The following is an 18,241-nucleotide window of genomic DNA, read 5'->3' on the forward strand; positions in this document are numbered from 1 at the left end:
GAGCAACTGACTGCCGTAAGGTGTATCGTCTTCTCTTGGTGAGTTGAGACCGATGCCCTTGGAGCGTAGTACCTCACGATGGTGAGGGATAAACACAGCCTCTTTAATTTCAATTTACCTGTCAGGTGAGGTGGTAAATGCAAATAATGTGATAAAGCACAGCAACTTGCTGTTTCTGCCTGGCCTCGAACCAGGGACCTTTCGCGTGTAAGGCGAACGTGATAACCACTACACTACAGAAACAGACATGCCTGCTTACTTGCTTCATGTGGCTATGCATTGGACTGGAACCACTGCACTGGAAACAGACACACCTGCTTTCTTTATGTGGCTATGCTTTGGACTGGACTGCAAGGACTAAGGGACAATATTCATGACGCTCAAAGCTGAGCCTTTCTGACAGGATCTCTTCCTTTGGAAGAAAGGAACTGGGATCACTTTCATTCCAAGAGGTGATTTCAAAACCAGCCCTGCAATTACTTTGGAGAAGCACTGTGCATTTCATGTTCCAACGAGAAGTGCTGCTCCAACACAAAAAAGCAGTTAGAAAGAAATCCCGCACTCCTTCATCATGCCGAACTGCCTCGACACCAGTAGAAAGCATGCAATGCATTCCACCATGGCATCTTACAAGAGTGGAAAGCAGAAATACTCCTGTTTAAAAACAGATCGAACCTATGAAGGCACGGGCTCTTCCGGGATTTGAACCCGGGACCTCTCACACCCAAAGCGAGAATCATACCCCTAGACCAACGAGCCTGCTGCTGCAAAAGCCTTTCAAACATCTTCTGAAGTGTCTTTGTGAAAAAGCAGGGCCACTTGGAGACTCTCCTTCTAAGCGTGCCATAGCAATTGATGTTTTGTGCCAAGGGTTTTTTTTTTGCCTCTAGCAAGGCAAGAGGTAGTCAAGAAGCCCTATGCTAGCAAGCTGAACTGTGGCGCTGATGAGAAAAGCAGACCCTTTCTGGTAGTTGTACGCCTCCGCAGGACCTGGGCCCTTGCACCGTAGACTTCCAGACCAGAAGCACTGAAGGGCCTGCCATCTCTTGCGCCTGAGCCAGAGGAGCATGCCTCTTGTATTCAAGCACACTTGCTCGCTCAGGGCTCGATCAGGCGAGATTTATATGAGTGCCTCACAGGCCTGAAACACTCACCTGGGAGACGCTGGGTGGCTGAATTCTCAGAATGGCCTTCGATAGGAAAATCACCTCCTTTCCTCCCGACTCATTTCAGAATTGGGTGAAAATCGCAAGACAGTGTTCAGGGGTGCATGGGTACTGCCTACTCCCAGCTGCCTCTCTGTCTTCTTCATGTTAATTTCAAGTCACAAGGAGGGACCATTGCCATTCTGCTCCGCCCACCTAACCAGGAAACCCAGGTTGAGCTTGTCTGCCTGTTGTTGTTGCAGGGGCAGTGCCTTCTCTGCCCAAAAGTGGCAGGAGAGCCTCACTTCAAACGATGGAATCAACTGCTTAAGTAGAAACCAGCATGGTAGTTACAGTGATAAGGTGCAGCTCTAACAGAAGGCGTGACTGAGATGCCCCTTCCAGAAATACATGGAATGCTGATTGAGGGCCCAGCCGGAGGGTTGGTGGATTTCTTTTAATATGCTACAGCAGCTTGCAAAGATAGTGTTGTGGGGAGCTGGCTGTGCAAGCAGAGGAAGATTTAAGGGCAGAAAATAGACCTATCAGAAGTGCGATATGAACCCACAACTACATGAGCAAACCAGGATGCTTAGCTTAACTGAAGATCAAGCTCTCTTGAGGCTGCCGCCTTAGACCACTCGACCATCCTGACAGCTGAGTCTGTGTTTAGGTCTGACTCCTCAGTCTGCACTTGTCGATGCTGCCGCTTGCAATGTTCCTATCAAGGTGACAGGTTTAAAGGCCCAACAATATAACATGGCCAAGAAAAAAAAAAGTAAAAAACAGAATAAGAAACCAGGCACATGCACGACTACGCAAAGATGCAGATAACTTTTTACCGGCCTGCAATAGTAATACAAGTTTTACACAGGTCACAAGTTTTTAAAGGCCATCCCTGAGTGAGACTAAGCTTTTAGGGAGCAAACACAAAAGCAGACACTGCCCATTGTTTCTGCCCGGTCTCGAACCGGGGACCTTTCGCGTGTTAGGCGAACGTGATAACCACTACACTACAGAAACAAGCATGAGGGCTTGACTGAAGGAGCAAAATTCCCCTCATATGTTTGCCCGATTGCCTCTATACTTGATCAGCAGTTGCTCGCAAAGCGAGGAGTAAGTGTGAAAATTGCAGCGTTGTCAGCCAGCAAGCGTACACTCAGATGTACTGAAAAGTCACAGCTGCGGGTAGAGACAAATATCTGATGCCTAAATGCCTGAAACCAGAGCCTGTGAAAGCATCACACAGAGCACACTGAAAGCAAGCAGGAAGGAAGCCAAGGCATGGTGATCCTTTTTTTCTCCTGAGGCTAAAAATATTTTGCACAACAATGCTTTGAGTGGAATGAGGAATCTTCAAGCTTTGTGTATTTTGAGTAAAATTTGTGTGTTTTCTGCTAAAAAGGGTGTGTTGGGGATTTGGACCCGGACACCAACGAGCGAGGGCACAGAAGCACCACTGCTCAGACCCTGCTCCTAGGGTTGAGGGCAGAGAGTGGGCGAATACATCGCAAGGCAAGAAAATGCACATGGTTCTCTCTTCTGCAATATGACTAGAGTCATTTCCATGGTCGTCATCGAACATGACATAAAACGCCTCTATCCTTTAGACCTTTTGGCCCATAATTACAAGAGGATGACTGAGTGAGACGCTCTGCCAAATTTGGCAGCCTCGCACTCAGTCATTTTCAAAATGCAGGGAAGCGCCGTATTTAGCAGAATACAGCGCAACCCTGTGCTTCCCTCTGCGCCAGCTCTAAATTAGCTGCCGAGCACCAACGCAGCCATCCTTGCGCCATGGTACAAGGATGGCTGCGTGGAGGGGGAAATTGTTTTTGTTCAGGAAGGCACACCTTCCTGCACAACAGAAATCTTCAGTGGCGATATGTTCGTGCAGCACACATAGAAAGAGCAAAAATGAGGAGAAATTAAAACATTTCTGCTCGTTTCTCCACTATAACGACACCCATTGTATGGCGCTTGGTTTTTGGCGCTGCCACAGATTTACAAAAACTCGTAAAATTGGAGCAGCATCAAAATGCTATGGTGTTGCAGTGGCCCACCCAGAGCAACGCCCATTGCACGCCCCTTCCAGGGAAAGGGCTGCGTGTGAAGGGGCCGTATTTACAAGGTGGTGTTAAGCCACAAAACGTGGTTGAACGGCGTCTTGTAAATACGGCACAGTACATAGTGCCACCGGGGCGTCACTAAAGATGATGTGCCGGTGGCGATAGGGCCTTGTAAGTCTGGCCCTTTCTTTGCTCAAGGTGTATGTTCTTGGTGAAGGTAGGAAAGCCATTTTCGCTCTCATACCTTCCTTCCTTGGCTGGCTTGACCACAGTAGGCCCAGGCTTCAATGGAAAGGTAAAAAAGGGAGCAACTGACTGCCGTAAGGTGTATCGTCTTCTCTTGGTGAGTTGAGACCGATGCCCTTGGAGCGTAGTACCTCACGATGGTGAGGGATAGACACAGCCTCTTTAATTTCAATTTACCTGTCAGGTGAGGTGGTAAATGCAAATAATGTGATAAAGCACAGCAACTTGCTGTTTCTGCCTGGCCTCAAACCAGGGACCTTTCGCGTGTAAGGCGAACGTGATAACCACTACACTACAGAAACAGACATGCCTGCTTACTTGCTTCATGTGGCTATGCATTGGACTGGAACCACTGCACTGGAAACAGACACACCTGCTTTCTTTATGTGGCTATGCTTTGGACTGGAATGCAAGGACTAAGGGACAATATTCATGACGCTCAAAGCTGAGCCTTTCTGACAGGATCTCTTCCTTTGGAAGAAAGGAACTGGGATCACTTTCATTCCAAGAGGTGATTTCAAAACCAGCCCTGCAATTACTTTGGAGAAGCACTGTGCATTTCATGTTCCAACGAGAAGTGCTGCTCCAACACAAAAAAGCAGTTAGAAAGAAATCCCGCACTCCTTCATCATGCCGAACTGCCTCGACACCAGTAGAAAGCATGCAATGCATTCCACCATGGCATCTTACAAGAGTGGAAAGCAGAAATACTCCTGTTTAAAAACAGATCGAACCTATGAAGGCACGGGCTCGTCCGGGATTTGAACCCGGGACCTCTCACACCCAAAGCGAGAATCATACCCCTAGACCAACGAGCCTGCTGCTGCAAAAGCCTTTCAAACATCTTCTGAAGTGTCTTTGTGAAAAAGCAGGGCCACTTGGAGACTCTCCTTCTAAGCGTGCCATAGCAATTGATGTTTTGTGCCAAGGGTTTTTTTTTTGCCTCTAGCAAGGCAAGAGGTAGTCAAGAAGCCCTATGCTAGCAAGCTGAACTGTGGCGCTGATGAGAAAAGCAGACCCTTTCTGGTAGTTGTACGCCTCCGCAGGACCTGGGCCCTTGCACCGTAGACTTACAGACCAGAAGCACTGAAGGGCCTGCCATCTCTTGCGCCTGAGCCAGAGGAGCATGCCTCTTGTATTCAAGCACACTTGCTCGCTCAGTGCTCGATCAGGCGAGATTTATATGAGTGCCTCACAGGCCTGAAACACTCACCTGGGAGACGCGGGATGGCTGAATTCCCAGAATGGCCTTCGATAGGAAAATCACCTCCTTTCCTCCCGACTCATTTCAGAATTGGGTGAAAATCGCAAGACAGTGTTCAGGGGTGCATGGGTACTGCCTACTCCCAGCTGCCTCTCTGTCTTCTTCATGTTAATTTCAAGTCACAAGGAGGGACCATTGCCATTCTGCTCCGCCCACCTAACCAGGAAACCCAGGTTGAGCTTGTCTGCCTGTTGTTGTTGCAGGGGCAGTGCCTTCTTTGCCCAAAAGTGGCAGGAGAGCCTCACTTCAAACGATGGAATCAACTGCTTAAGTAGAAACCAGCATGGTAGTTACAGTGATAAGGTGCAGCTCTAACAGAAGGCGTGACTGAGATGCCCCTTCCAGAAATACATGGAATGCTGATTGAGGGCCCAGCCGGAGGGTTGGTGGATTTCTTTTCATATGCTACAGCAGCTTGCAAAGATAGTGTTGTGGGGAGCTGGCTGTGCAAGCAGAGGAAGATTTAAGGGCAGAAAATAGACCTATCAGAAGTGCGATATGAACCAACAACTACATGAGCAAACCAGGATGCTTAGCTTAATTGAAGATCAAGCTCTCTTGAGGCTGCCGCCTTAGACCACTCGGCCATCCTGACAGCTGAGTCTGTGTTTAGGTCTGACTCCTCAGTCTGCACTTGTCGATGCTGCCGCTTGCAATGTTCCTATCAAGGTGACAGGTTTAAAGGCCCCACAATATAACATGGTCAAGAAAAAAAAAAGTAAAAAACAGAATAAGAAACCAGGCACATGCACGACTACGCCAAGATGCAGATAACTTTTTACCGGCCTGCAATAGTAATACAAGTTTTACACAGGTCACAAGTTTTTAAAGGCCATCCCTGAGTGAGACTAAGCTTTTAGGGAGCAAACACAAAAGCAGACACTGCCCATTGTTTCTGCCCGGTCTCGAACCGGGGACCTTTCGTGTGTTAGGCGAACGTGATAACCACTACACTACAGAAACAAGCATGAGGGCTTGACTGAAGGAGCAAAATTCCCCTCATATGTTTGCCCGATTGCCTCTATACTTGATCAGCAGTTGCTCGCAAAGCGAGGAGTAAGTGTGAAAATTGCAGCGTTGTCAGCCAGCAAGCGTACACTCAGATGTACTGAAAAGTCACAGCTGCGGGTAGAGACAAATATCTGATGCCTAAATGCCTGAAACCAGAGCCTGTGAAAGCATCACACAGAGCACACTGAAAGCAAGCAGGAAGGAAGCCAAGGCATGGAGATCCTTTTTTTCTCCTGAGGCTAAAAATATTTTGCACAACAATGCTTTGAGTGGAATGAGGAATCTTCAAGCTTTGTGTATTTTGAGTAAAATTTGTGTGTTTTCTGCTAAAAAGGGTGTGTTGGGGATTTGGACCCGGACACCAACGAGCGAGGGCACAGAAGCACCACTGCTCAGACCCTGCTCCTAGGGTTGAGGGCAGAGAGTGGGCGAATACATCGCAAGGCAAGAAAATGCACATGGTTCTCTCTTCTGCAATATGACTAGAGTCATTTCCATGGTCATCATCGAACATGACATAAAACGCCTCTATCCTTTAGACCTTTTGGCCCATAATTACAAGAGGATGACTGAGTGAGACGCTCTGCCAAATTTGGCAGCCTCGCACTCAGTCATTTTCAAAATGCAGGGAAGCGCCGTATTTAGTAGAATACAGCGCACCCCTGTGCTTCCCTCTGCGCCAGCTCTAAATTAGCTGCCGAGCGCCAACGCAGCCATCCTTGCGCCATGGTACAAGGATGGCTGCGTGGAGGGGGAAATTGTTTTTGTTCAGGAAGGCACACCTTCCTGCACAACAGAAATCTTCAGTGGCGATATGTTCGTGCAGCACACATAGAAAGAGCAAAAATGAGGAGAAATGAAAACATTTCTGCTCGTTTCTCCACTATAACGACACCCATTGTATGGCGCTTGGATTTTGGCGCTGCCACAGATTTACAAAAACTCGTAAAACTGGAGCAGCATCAAAATGCTATGGTGTTGCAGTGGCCCACCCAGAGCAACGCCCATTGCACGCCCCTTCCAGGGAAAGGGCTGCGTGTGAAGGGGCCATATTTACAAGGTGGTGTTAAGCCACAAAACGTGGTTGAACGGCGTCTTGTAAATACGGCACAGTACATAGTGCCACCGGGGCGTCACTAAAGATGATGTGCCGGTGGCGATAGGGCCTTGTAAGTCTGGCCCTTTCTTTGCTCAAGGTGTATGTTCTTGGTGAAGGTAGGAAAGGCATTTTCGCTCTCATACCTTCCTTCGCTGGCTTGACCACAGTAGGCCCAGGCTTCAATGGAAAGGTAAAAAAGGGAGCAACTGACTGCCGTAAGGTGTATCGTCTTCTCTTGGTGAGTTGAGACCGATGCCCTTGGAGCGTAGTACCTCACGATGGTGAGGGATAGACACAGCCTCTTTAATTTCAATTTGCCTGTCAGGTGAGGTGGTAAATGCAAATAATGTGATAAAGCACAGCAACTTGCTGTTTCTGCCTGGCCTCGAACCAGTGACCTTTCGCGTGTAAGACGAACGTGATAACCACTACACTACAGAAACAGACATCCCTGCTTACTTGCTTCATGTGGCTATGCATTGGACTGGAACCACTGCACTGGAAACAGACACACCTGCTTTCTTTATGTGGCTATGCTTTGGACTGGAATGCAAGGACTAAGGGACAATATTCATGACGCTCAAAGCTGAGCCTTTCTGACAGGATCTCTTCCTTTGGAAGAAAGGAACTGGGATCACTTTCATTCCAAGAGGTGATTTCAAAACCAGCCCTGCAATTACTTTGGAGAAGCACTGTGCATTTCATGTTCCAACGAGAAGTGCTGCTCCAACACAAAAAAGCAGTTAGAAAGAAATCCCGCACTCCTTCATCATGCCGAACTGCCTCGACACCAGTAGAAAGCATGCAATGCATTCCACCATGGCATCTTACAAGAGTGGAAAGCAGAAATACTCCTGTTTAAAAACAGATCGAACCTATGAAGGCACGGGCTCTTCCGGGATTTGAACCCGGGACCTCTCACACCCAAAGCGAGAATCATACCCCTAGACCAACGAGCCTGCTGCTGCAAAAGCCTTTCAAACATCTTCTGAAGTGTCTTTGTGAAAAAGCAGGGCCACTTGGAGACTCTCCTTCTAAGCGTGCCATAGCAATTGATGTTTTGTGCCAAGGGTTTTTTTTTTGCCTCTAGCAAGGCAAGAGGTAGTCAAGAAGCCCTATGCTAGCAAGCTGAACTGTGGCGCTGATGAGAAAAGCAGACCCTTTCTGGTAGTTGTACGCCTCCGCAGGACCTGGGCCCTTGCACCGTAGACTTCCAGACCAGAAGCACTGAAGGGCCTGCCATCTCTTGCGCCTGAGCCAGAGGAGCATGCCTCTTGTATTCAAGCACACTTGCTCGCTCAGGGCTCGATCAGGCGAGATTTATATGAGTGCCTCACAGGCCTGAAACACTCACCTGGGAGACGCTGGGTGGCTGAATTCTCAGAATGGCCTTCGATAGGAAAATCACCTCCTTTCCTCCCGACTCATTTCAGAATTGGGTGAAAATCGCAAGACAGTGTTCAGGGGTGCATGGGTACTGCCTACTCCCAGCTGCCTCTCTGTCTTCTTCATGTTAATTTCAAGTCACAAGGAGGGACCATTGCCATTCTGCTCCGCCCACCTAACCAGGAAACCCAGGTTGAGATTGTCTGCCTGTTGTTGTTGCAGGGGCAGTGCCTTCTTTGCCCAAAAGTGGCAGGAGAGCCTCACTTCAAACGATGGAATCAACTGCTTAAGTAGAAACCAGCATGGTAGTTACAGTGATAAGGTGCAGCTCTAACAGAAGGCGTGACTGAGATGCCCCTTCCAGAAATACATGGAATGCTGATTGAGGGCCCAGCCGGAGGGTTGGTGGATTTCTTTTAATATGCTACAGCAGCTTGCAAAGATAGTGTTGTGGGGAGCTGGCTGTGCAAGCAGAGGAAGATTTAAGGGCAGAAAATAGACCTATCAGAAGTGCGATATGAACCCACAACTACATGAGCAAACCAGGATGCTTAGCTTAACTGAAGATCAAGCTCTCTTGAGGCTGCCGCCTTAGACCACTCGACCATCCTGACAGCTGAGTCTGTGTTTAGGTCTGACTCCTCAGTCTGCACTTGTCGATGCTGCCGCTTGCAATGTTCCTATCAAGGTGACAGGTTTAAAGGCCCAACAATATAACATGGCCAAGAAAAAAAAAAGTAAAAAACAGAATAAGAAACCAGGCACATGCACGACTACGCAAAGATGCAGATAACTTTTTACCGGCCTGCAATAGTAATACAAGTTTTACACAGGTCACAAGTTTTTAAAGGCCATCCCTGAGTGAGACTAAGCTTTTAGGGAGCAAACACAAAAGCAGACACTGCCCATTGTTTCTGCCCGGTCTCGAACCGGGGACCTTTCGCGTGTTAGGCGAACGTGATAACCACTACACTACAGAAACAAGCATGAGGGCTTGACTGAAGGAGCAAAATTCCCCTCATATGTTTGCCCGATTGCCTCTATACTTGATCAGCAGTTGCTCGCAAAGCGAGGAGTAAGTGTGAAAATTGCAGCGTTGTCAGCCAGCAAGCGTACACTCAGATGTACTGAAAAGTCACAGCTGCGGGTAGAGACAAATATCTGATGCCTAAATGCCTGAAACCAGAGCCTGTGAAAGCATCACACAGAGCACACTGAAAGCAAGCAGGAAGGAAGCCAAGGCATGGTGATCCTTTTTTTCTCCTGAGGCTAAAAATATTTTGCACAACAATGCTTTGAGTGGAATGAGGAATCTTCAAGCTTTGTGTATTTTGAGTAAAATTTGTGTGTTTTCTGCTAAAAAGGGTGTGTTGGGGATTTGGACCCGGACACCAATGAGCGAGGGCACAGAAGCACCACTGCTCAGACCCTGCTCCTAGGGTTGAGGGCAGAGAGTGGGCGAATACATCGCAAGGCAAGAAAATGCACATGGTTCTCTCTTCTGCAATATGACTAGAGTCATTTCCATGGTCGTCATCGAACATGACATAAAACGCCTCTATCCTTTAGACCTTTTGGCCCATAATTACAAGAGGATGACTGAGTGAGACGCTCTGCCAAATTTGGCAGCCTCGCACTCAGTCATTTTCAAAATGCAGGGAAGCGCCGTATTTAGTAGAATACAGCGCAACCCTGTGCTTCCCTCTGCGCCAGCTCTAAATTAGCTGCCGAGCACCAACGCAGCCATCCTTGCGCCATGGTACAAGGATGGCTGCGTGGAGGGGGAAATTGTTTTTGTTCAGGAAGGCACACCTTCCTGCACAACAGAAATCTTCAGTGGCGATATGTTCGTGCAGCACACATAGAAAGAGCAAAAATGAGGAGAAATTAAAACATTTCTGCTCGTTTCTCCACTATAACGACACCCATTGTATGGCGCTTGGTTTTTGGCGCTGCCACAGATTTACAAAAACTCGTAAAACTGGAGCAGCATCAAAATGCTATGGTGTTGCAGTGGCCCACCCAGAGCAACGCCCATTGCACGCCCCTTCCAGGGAAAGGGCTGCGTGTGAAGGGGCTGTATTTACAAGGTGGTGTTAAGCCACAAAACGTGGTTGAACGGCGTCTTGTAAATACGGCACAGTACATAGTGCCACCGGGGCGTCACTAAAGATGATGTGCCGGTGGCGATAGGGCCTTGTAAGTCTGGCCCTTTCTTTGCTCAAGGTGTATGTTCTTGGTGAAGGTAGGAAAGGCATTTTCGCTCTCATACCTTCCTTCCTTGGCTGGCTTGACCACAGTAGGCCCAGGCTTCAATGGAAAGGTAAAAAAGGGAGCAACTGACTGCCGTAAGGTGTATCGTCTTCTCTTGGTGAGTTGAGACCGATGCCCTTGGAGCGTAGTACCTCACGATGGTGAGGGATAGACACAGCCTCTTTAATTTCAATTTACCTGTCAGGTGAGGTGGTAAATGCAAATAATGTGATAAAGCACAGCAACTTGCTGTTTCTGCCTGGCCTCGAACCAGGGACCTTTCGCGTGTAAGGCGAACGTGATAACCACTACACTACAGAAACAGACATGCCTGCTTACTTGCTTCATGTGGCTATGCATTGGACTGGAACCACTGCACTGGAAACAGACACACCTGCTTTCTTTATGTGGCTATGCTTTGGACTGGAATGCAAGGACTAAGGGACAATATTCATGACGCTCAAAGCTGAGCCTTTCTGACAGGATCTCTTCCTTTGGAAGAAAGGAACTGGGATCACTTTCATTCCAAGAGGTGATTTCAAAACCAGCCCTGCAATTACTTTGGAGAAGCACTGTGCATTTCATGTTCCAACGAGAAGTGCTGCTCCAACACAAAAAAGCAGTTAGAAAGAAATCCCGCACTCCTTCATCATGCCGAACTGCCTCGACACCAGTAGAAAGCATGCAATGCATTCCACCATGGCATCTTACAAGAGTGGAAAGCAGAAATACTCCTGTTTAAAAACAGATCGAACCTATGAAGGCACGGGCTCGTCCGGGATTTGAACCCGGGACCTCTCACACCCAAAGCGAGAATCATACCCCTAGACCAACGAGCCTGCTGCTGCAAAAGCCTTTCAAACATCTTCTGAAGTGTCTTTGTGAAAAAGCAGGGCCACTTGGAGACTCTCCTTCTAAGCGTGCCATAGCAATTGATGTTTTGTGCCAAGGGTTTTTTTTTTGCCTCTAGCAAGGCAAGAGGTAGTCAAGAAGCCCTATGCTAGCAAGCTGAACTGTGGCGCTGATGAGAAAAGCAGACCCTTTCTGGTAGTTGTACGCCTCCGCAGGACCTGGGCCCTTGCACCGTAGACTTCCAGACCAGAAGCACTGAAGGGCCTGCCATCTCTTGCGCCTGAGCCAGAGGAGCATGCCTCTTGTATTCAAGCACACTTGCTCGCTCAGTGCTCGATTAGGCTCGATCAGGCGAGATTTATATGAGTGCCTCACAGGCCTGAAACACTCACCTGGGAGACGCGGGGTGGCTGAATTCCCAGAATGGCCTTCGATAGGAAAATCACCTCCTTTCCTCCCGACTCATTTCAGAATTGGGTGAAAATCGCAAGACAGTGTTCAGGGGTGCATGGGTACTGCCTACTCCCAGCTGCCTCTCTGTCTTCTTCATGTTAATTTCAAGTCACAAGGAGGGACCATTGCCATTCTGCTCCGCCCACCTAACCAGGAAACCCAGGTTGAGCTTGTCTGCCTGTTGTTGTTGCAGGGGCAGTGCCTTCTTTGCCCAAAAGTGGCAGGAGAGCCTCACTTCAAACGATGGAATCAACTGCTTAAGTAGAAACCAGCATGGTAGTTACAGTGATAAGGTGCAGCTCTAACAGAAGGCGTGACTGAGATGCCCCTTCCAGAAATACATGGAATGCTGATTGAGGGCCCAGCCGGAGGGTTGGTGGATTTCTTTTCATATGCTACAGCAGCTTGCAAAGATAGTGTTGTGGGGAGCTGGCTGTGCAAGCAGAGGAAGATTTAAGGGCAGAAAATAGACCTATCAGAAGTGCGATATGAACCCACAACTACATGAGCAAACCAGGATGCTTAGCTTAATTGAAGATCAAGCTCTCTTGAGGCTGCCGCCTTAGACCACTCGGCCATCCTGACAGCTGAGTCTGTGTTTAGGTCTGACTCCTCAGTCTGCACTTGTCGATGCTGCCGCTTGCAATGTTCCTATCAAGGTGACAGGTTTAAAGGCCCCACAATATAACATGGTCAAGAAAAAAAAAAGTAAAAAACAGAATAAGAAACCAGGCACATGCACGACTACGCCAAGATGCAGATAACTTTTTACCGGCCTGCAATAGTAATACAAGTTTTACACAGGTCACAAGTTTTTAAAGGCCATCCCTGAGTGAGACTAAGCTTTTAGGGAGCAAACACAAAAGCAGACACTGCCCATTGTTTCTGCCCGGTCTCGAACCGGGGACCTTTCGCGTGTTAGGCGAACGTGATAACCACTACACTACAGAAACAAGCATGAGGGCTTGACTGAAGGAGCAAAATTCCCCTCATATGTTTGCCCGATTGCCTCTATACTTGATCAGCAGTTGCTCGCAAAGCGAGGAGTAAGTGTGAAAATTGCAGCGTTGTCAGCCAGCAAGCGTACACTCAGATGTACTGAAAAGTCACAGCTGCGGGTAGAGACAAATATCTGATGCCTAAATGCCTGAAACCAGAGCCTGTGAAAGCATCACACAGAGCACACTGAAAGCAAGCAGGAAGGAAGCCAAGGCATGGTGATCCTTTTTTTCTCCTGAGGCTAAAAATATTTTGCACAACAATGCTTTGAGTGGAATGAGGAATCTTCAAGCTTTGTGTATTTTGAGTAAAATTTGTGTGTTTTCTGCTAAAAAGGGTGTGTTGGGGATTTGGACCCGGACACCAACGAGCGAGGGCACAGAAGCACCACTGCTCAGACCCTGCTCCTAGGGTTGAGGGCAGAGAGTGGGCGAATACATCGCAAGGCAAGAAAATGCACATGGTTCTCTCTTCTGCAATATGACTAGAGTCATTTCCATGGTCATCATCGAACATGACATAAAACGCCTCTATCCTTTAGACCTTTTGGCCCATAATTACAAGAGGATGACTGAGTGAGACGCTCTGCCAAATTTGGCAGCCTCGCACTCAGTCATTTTCAAAATGCAGGGAAGCGCCGTATTTAGTAGAATACAGCGCACCCCTGTGCTTCCCTCTGCGCCAGCTCTAAATTAGCTGCCGAGCGCCAACGCAGCCATCCTTGCGCCATGGTACAAGGATGGCTGCGTTGAGGGGGAAATTGTTTTTGTTCAGGAAGGCACACCTTCCTGCACAACAGAAATCTTCAGTGGCGATATGTTCGTGCAGCACACATAGAAAGAGCAAAAATGAGGAGAAATGAAAACATTTCTGCTCGTTTCTCCACTATAACGACACCCATTGTATGGCGCTTGGATTTTGGCGCTGCCACAGATTTACAAAAACTCGTAAAACTGGAGCAGCATCAAAATGCTATGGTGTTGCAGTGGCCCACCCAGAGCAACGCCCATTGCACGCCCCTTCCAGGGAAAGGGCTGCGTGTGAAGGGGCCGTATTTACAAGGTGGTGTTAAGCCACAAAACGTGGTTGAACGGCGTCTTGTAAATACGGCACAGTACATAGTGCCACCGGGGCGTCACTAAAGATGATGTGCCGGTGGCGATAGGGCCTTGTAAGTCTGGCCCTTTCTTTGCTCAAGGTGTATGTTCTTGGTGAAGGTAGGAAAGGCATTTTCGCTCTCATACCTTCCTTCGCTGGCTTGACCACAGTAGGCCCAGGCTTCAATGGAAAGGTAAAAAAGGGAGCAACTGACTGCCGTAAGGTGTATCGTCTTCTCTTGGTGAGTTGAGACCGATGCCCTTGGAGCGTAGTACCTCACGATGGTGAGGGATAGACACAGCCTCTTTAATTTCAATTTACCTGTCAGGTGAGGTGGTAAATGCAAATAATGTGATAAAGCACAGCAACTTGCTGTTTCTGCCTGGCCTCGAACCAGGGACCTTTCGCGTGTAAGGCGAACGTGATAACCACTACACTACAGAAACAGACATGCCTGCTTACTTGCTTCATGTGGCTATGCATTGGACTGGAACCACTGCACTGGAAACAGACACACCTGCTTTCTTTATGTGGCTATGCTTTGGACTGGAATGCAAGGACTAAGGGACAATATTCATGACGCTCAAAGCTGAGCCTTTCTGACAGGATCTCTTCCTTTGGAAGAAAGGAACTGGGATCACTTTCATTCCAAGAGGTGATTTCAAAACCAGCCCTGCAATTACTTTGGAGAAGCACTGTGCATTTCATGTTCCAACGAGAAGTGCTGCTCCAACACAAAAAAGCAGTTAGAAAGAAATCCCGCACTCCTTCATCATGCCGAACTGCCTCGACACCAGTAGAAAGCATGCAATGCATTCCACCATGGCATCTTACAAGAGTGGAAAGCAGAAATACTCCTGTTTAAAAACAGATCGAACCTATGAAGGCACGGGCTCTTCCAGGATTTGAACCCGGGACCTCTCACACCCAAAGCGAGAATCATACCCCTAGACCAACGAGCCTGCTGCTGCAAAAGCCTTTCAAACATCTTCTGAAGTGTCTTTGTGAAAAAGCAGGGCCACTTGGAGACTCTCCTTCTAAGCGTGCCATAGCAATTGATGTTTTGTGCCAAGGGTTTTTTTTTTGCCTCTAGCAAGGCAAGAGGTAGTCAAGAAGCCCTATGCTAGCAAGCTGAACTGTGGCGCTGATGAGAAAAGCAGACCCTTTCTGGTAGTTGTACGCCTCCGCAGGACCTGGGCCCTTGCACCGTAGACTTCCAGACCAGAAGCACTGAAGGGCCTGCCATCTCTTGCGCCTGAGCCAGAGGAGCATGCCTCTTGTATTCAAGCACACTTGCTCGCTCAGGGCTCGATCAGGCGAGATTTATATGAGTGCCTCACAGGCCTGAAACACTCACCTGGGAGACGCTGGGTGGCTGAATTCTCAGAATGGCCTTCGATAGGAAAATCACCTCCTTTCCTCCCGACTCATTTCAGAATTGGGTGAAAATCGCAAGACAGTGTTCAGGGGTGCATGGGTACTGCCTACTCCCAGCTGCCTCTCTGTCTTCTTCATGTTAATTTCAAGTCACAAGGAGGGACCATTGCCATTCTGCTCCGCCCACCTAACCAGGAAACCCAGGTTGAGCTTGTCTGCCTGTTGTTGTTGCAGGGGCAGTGCCTTCTCTGCCCAAAAGTGGCAGGAGAGCCTCACTTCAAACGATGGAATCAACTGCTTAAGTAGAAACCAGCATGGTAGTTACAGTGATAAGGTGCAGCTCTAACAGAAGGCGTGACTGAGATGCCCCTTCCAGAAATACATGGAATGCTGATTGAGGGCCCAGCCGGAGGGTTGGTGGATTTCTTTTAATATGCTACAGCAGCTTGCAAAGATAGTGTTGTGGGGAGCTGGCTGTGCAAGCAGAGGAAGATTTAAGGGCAGAAAATAGACCTATCAGAAGTGCGATATGAACCCACAACTACATGAGCAAACCAGGATGCTTAGCTTAACTGAAGATCAAGCTCTCTTGAGGCTGCCGCCTTAGACCACTCGACCATCCTGACAGCTGAGTCTGTGTTTAGGTCTGACTCCTCAGTCTGCACTTGTCGATGCTGCCGCTTGCAATGTTCCTATCAAGGTGACAGGTTTAAAGGCCCAACAATATAACATGGCCAAGAAAAAAAAAAGTAAAAAACAGAATAAGAAACCAGGCACATGCACGACTACGCAAAGATGCAGATAACTTTTTACCGGCCTGCAATAGTAATACAAGTTTTACACAGGTCACAAGTTTTTAAAGGCCATCCCTGAGTGAGACTAAGCTTTTAGGGAGCAAACACAAAAGCAGATACTGCCCATTGTTTCTGCCCGGTCTCGAACCGGGGACCGTTCGCGTGTTAGGCGAACGTGATAACCACTACACTACAGAAACAAGCATGAGGGCTTGACTGAAGGAGCAAAATTCCCCTCATATGTTTGCCCGATTGCCTCTATACTTGATCAGCAGTTGCTCGCAAAGCGAGGAGTAAGTGTGAAAATTGCAGCGTTGTCAGCCAGCAAGCGTACACTCAGATGTACTGAAAAGTCACAGCTGCGGGTAGAGACAAATATCTGATGCCTAAATGCCTGAAACCAGAGCCTGTGAAAGCATCACACAGAGCACACTGAAAGCAAGCAGGAAGGAAGCCAAGGCATGGTGATCCTTTTTTTCTCCTGAGGCTAAAAATATTTTGCACAACAATGCTTTGAGTGGAATGAGGAATCTTCAAGCTTTGTGTATTTTGAGTAAAATTTGTGTGTTTTCTGCTAAAAAGGGTGTGTTGGGGATTTGGACCCGGACACCAACGAGCGAGGGCACAGAAGCACCACTGCTCAGACCCTGCTCCTAGGGTTGAGGGCAGAGAGTGGGCGAATACATCGCAAGGCAAGAAAATGCACATGGTTCTCTCTTCTGCAATATGACTAGAGTCATTTCCATGGTCGTCATCGAACATGACATAAAACGCCTCTATCCTTTAGACCTTTTGGCCCATAATTACAAGAGGATGACTGAGTGAGACGCTCTGCCAAATTTGGCAGCCTCGCACTCAGTCATTTTCAAAATGCAGGGAAGCGCCGTATTTAGTAGAATACAGCGCAACCCTGTGCTTCCCTCTGCGCCAGCTCTAAATTAGATGCCGAGCACCAACGCAGCCATCCTTGCGCCATGGTACAAGGATGGCTGCGTGGAGGGGGAAATTGTTTTTGTTCAGGAAGGCACACCTTCCTGCACAACAGAAATCTTCAGTGGCGATATGTTCGTGCAGCACACATAGAAAGAGCAAAAATGAGGAGAAATTAAAACATTTCTGCTCGTTTCTCCACTATAACGACACCCATTGTATGGCGCTTGGTTTTTGGCGCTGCCACAGATTTACAAAAACTCGTAAAACTGGAGCAGCATCAAAATGCTATGGTGTTGCAGTGGCCCACCCAGAGCAACGCCCATTGCACGCCCCTTCCAGGGAAAGGGCTGCGTGTGAAGGGGCCGTATTTACAAGGTGGTGTTAAGCCACAAAACGTGGTTGAACGGCGTCTTGTAAATACGGCACAGTACATAGTGCCACCGGGGCGTCACTAAAGATGATTTGCCGGTGGCGATAGGGCCTTGTAAGTCTGGCCCTTTCTTTGCTCAAGGTGTATGTTCTTGGTGAAGGTAGGAAAGCCATTTTCGCTCTCATACCTTCCTTCCTTGGCTGGCTTGACCACAGTAGGCCCAGGCTTCAATGGAAAGGTCAAAAAGGGAGCAACTGACTGCCGTAAGGTGTATCGTCTTCTCTTGGTGAGTTGAGACCGATGCCCTTGGAGCGTAGTACCTCACGATGGTGAGGGATAGACACAGCCTCTTTAATTTCAATTTACCTGTCAGGTGAGGTGGTAAATGCAAATAATGTGATAAAGCACAGCAACTTGCTGTTTCTGCCTGGCCTCGAACCAGGGACCTTTCGCGTGTAAGGCGAACGTGATAACCACTACACTACAGAAACAGACATGCCTGCTTACTTGCTTCATGTGGCTATGCATTGGACTGGAACCACTGCACTGGAAACAGACACACCTGCTTTCTTTATGTGGCTATGCTTTGGACTGGAATGCAAGGACTAAGGGACAATATTCATGACGCTCAAAGCTGAGCCTTTCTGACAGGATCTCTTCCTTTGGAAGAAAGGAACTGGGATCACTTTCATTCCAAGAGGTGATTTCAAAACCAGCCCTGCAATTACTTTGGAGAAGCACTGTGCATTTCATGTTCCAACGAGAAGTGCTGCTCCAACACAAAAAAGCAGTTAGAAAGAAATCCCGCACTCCTTCATCATGCCGAACTGCCTCGACACCAGTAGAAAGCATGCAATGCATTCCACCATGGCATCTTACAAGAGTGGAAAGC

General features: G+C 48.1%; 12 non-coding genes across 12 annotated transcripts; all 12 read right to left on the minus strand.

The window, feature by feature from the left end:
• Positions 1 to 170: 170 nt before the first annotated feature.
• Positions 171 to 243, minus strand: TRNAV-UAC (transfer RNA valine (anticodon UAC)). Its single transcript has one exon. It is a non-coding gene; the product is annotated as a tRNA-Val (tRNA).
• A 1,852-nt stretch (positions 244 to 2,095) lies between these two features.
• TRNAV-AAC (transfer RNA valine (anticodon AAC)) lies at positions 2,096 to 2,168 on the minus strand. Its single transcript has one exon. It is a non-coding gene; the product is annotated as a tRNA-Val (tRNA).
• A 1,521-nt stretch (positions 2,169 to 3,689) lies between these two features.
• On the minus strand, positions 3,690 to 3,762 carry TRNAV-UAC (transfer RNA valine (anticodon UAC)). The gene has a single exon. It is a non-coding gene; the product is annotated as a tRNA-Val (tRNA).
• Positions 3,763 to 4,206: 444 nt separating this feature from the next.
• Positions 4,207 to 4,278, minus strand: TRNAP-UGG (transfer RNA proline (anticodon UGG)). The gene has a single exon. It is a non-coding gene; the product is annotated as a tRNA-Pro (tRNA).
• A 1,336-nt stretch (positions 4,279 to 5,614) lies between these two features.
• On the minus strand, positions 5,615 to 5,687 carry TRNAV-AAC (transfer RNA valine (anticodon AAC)). Its single transcript has one exon. It is a non-coding gene; the product is annotated as a tRNA-Val (tRNA).
• A 3,442-nt stretch (positions 5,688 to 9,129) lies between these two features.
• TRNAV-AAC (transfer RNA valine (anticodon AAC)) lies at positions 9,130 to 9,202 on the minus strand. The gene has a single exon. It is a non-coding gene; the product is annotated as a tRNA-Val (tRNA).
• A 1,521-nt stretch (positions 9,203 to 10,723) lies between these two features.
• On the minus strand, positions 10,724 to 10,796 carry TRNAV-UAC (transfer RNA valine (anticodon UAC)). Its single transcript has one exon. It is a non-coding gene; the product is annotated as a tRNA-Val (tRNA).
• A 444-nt stretch (positions 10,797 to 11,240) lies between these two features.
• Positions 11,241 to 11,312, minus strand: TRNAP-UGG (transfer RNA proline (anticodon UGG)). Its single transcript has one exon. It is a non-coding gene; the product is annotated as a tRNA-Pro (tRNA).
• Positions 11,313 to 12,658: 1,346 nt separating this feature from the next.
• Positions 12,659 to 12,731, minus strand: TRNAV-AAC (transfer RNA valine (anticodon AAC)). Its single transcript has one exon. It is a non-coding gene; the product is annotated as a tRNA-Val (tRNA).
• A 1,517-nt stretch (positions 12,732 to 14,248) lies between these two features.
• Positions 14,249 to 14,321, minus strand: TRNAV-UAC (transfer RNA valine (anticodon UAC)). Its single transcript has one exon. It is a non-coding gene; the product is annotated as a tRNA-Val (tRNA).
• A 1,852-nt stretch (positions 14,322 to 16,173) lies between these two features.
• On the minus strand, positions 16,174 to 16,246 carry TRNAV-AAC (transfer RNA valine (anticodon AAC)). The gene has a single exon. It is a non-coding gene; the product is annotated as a tRNA-Val (tRNA).
• Positions 16,247 to 17,767: 1,521 nt separating this feature from the next.
• On the minus strand, positions 17,768 to 17,840 carry TRNAV-UAC (transfer RNA valine (anticodon UAC)). Its single transcript has one exon. It is a non-coding gene; the product is annotated as a tRNA-Val (tRNA).
• Positions 17,841 to 18,241: the final 401 nt, after the last annotated feature.

Source organism: Pleurodeles waltl, chromosome 10 (genome assembly GCF_031143425.1).
Source record: "Pleurodeles waltl isolate 20211129_DDA chromosome 10, aPleWal1.hap1.20221129, whole genome shotgun sequence".
Lineage (NCBI taxonomy): Eukaryota > Metazoa > Chordata > Amphibia > Caudata > Salamandridae > Pleurodeles > Pleurodeles waltl.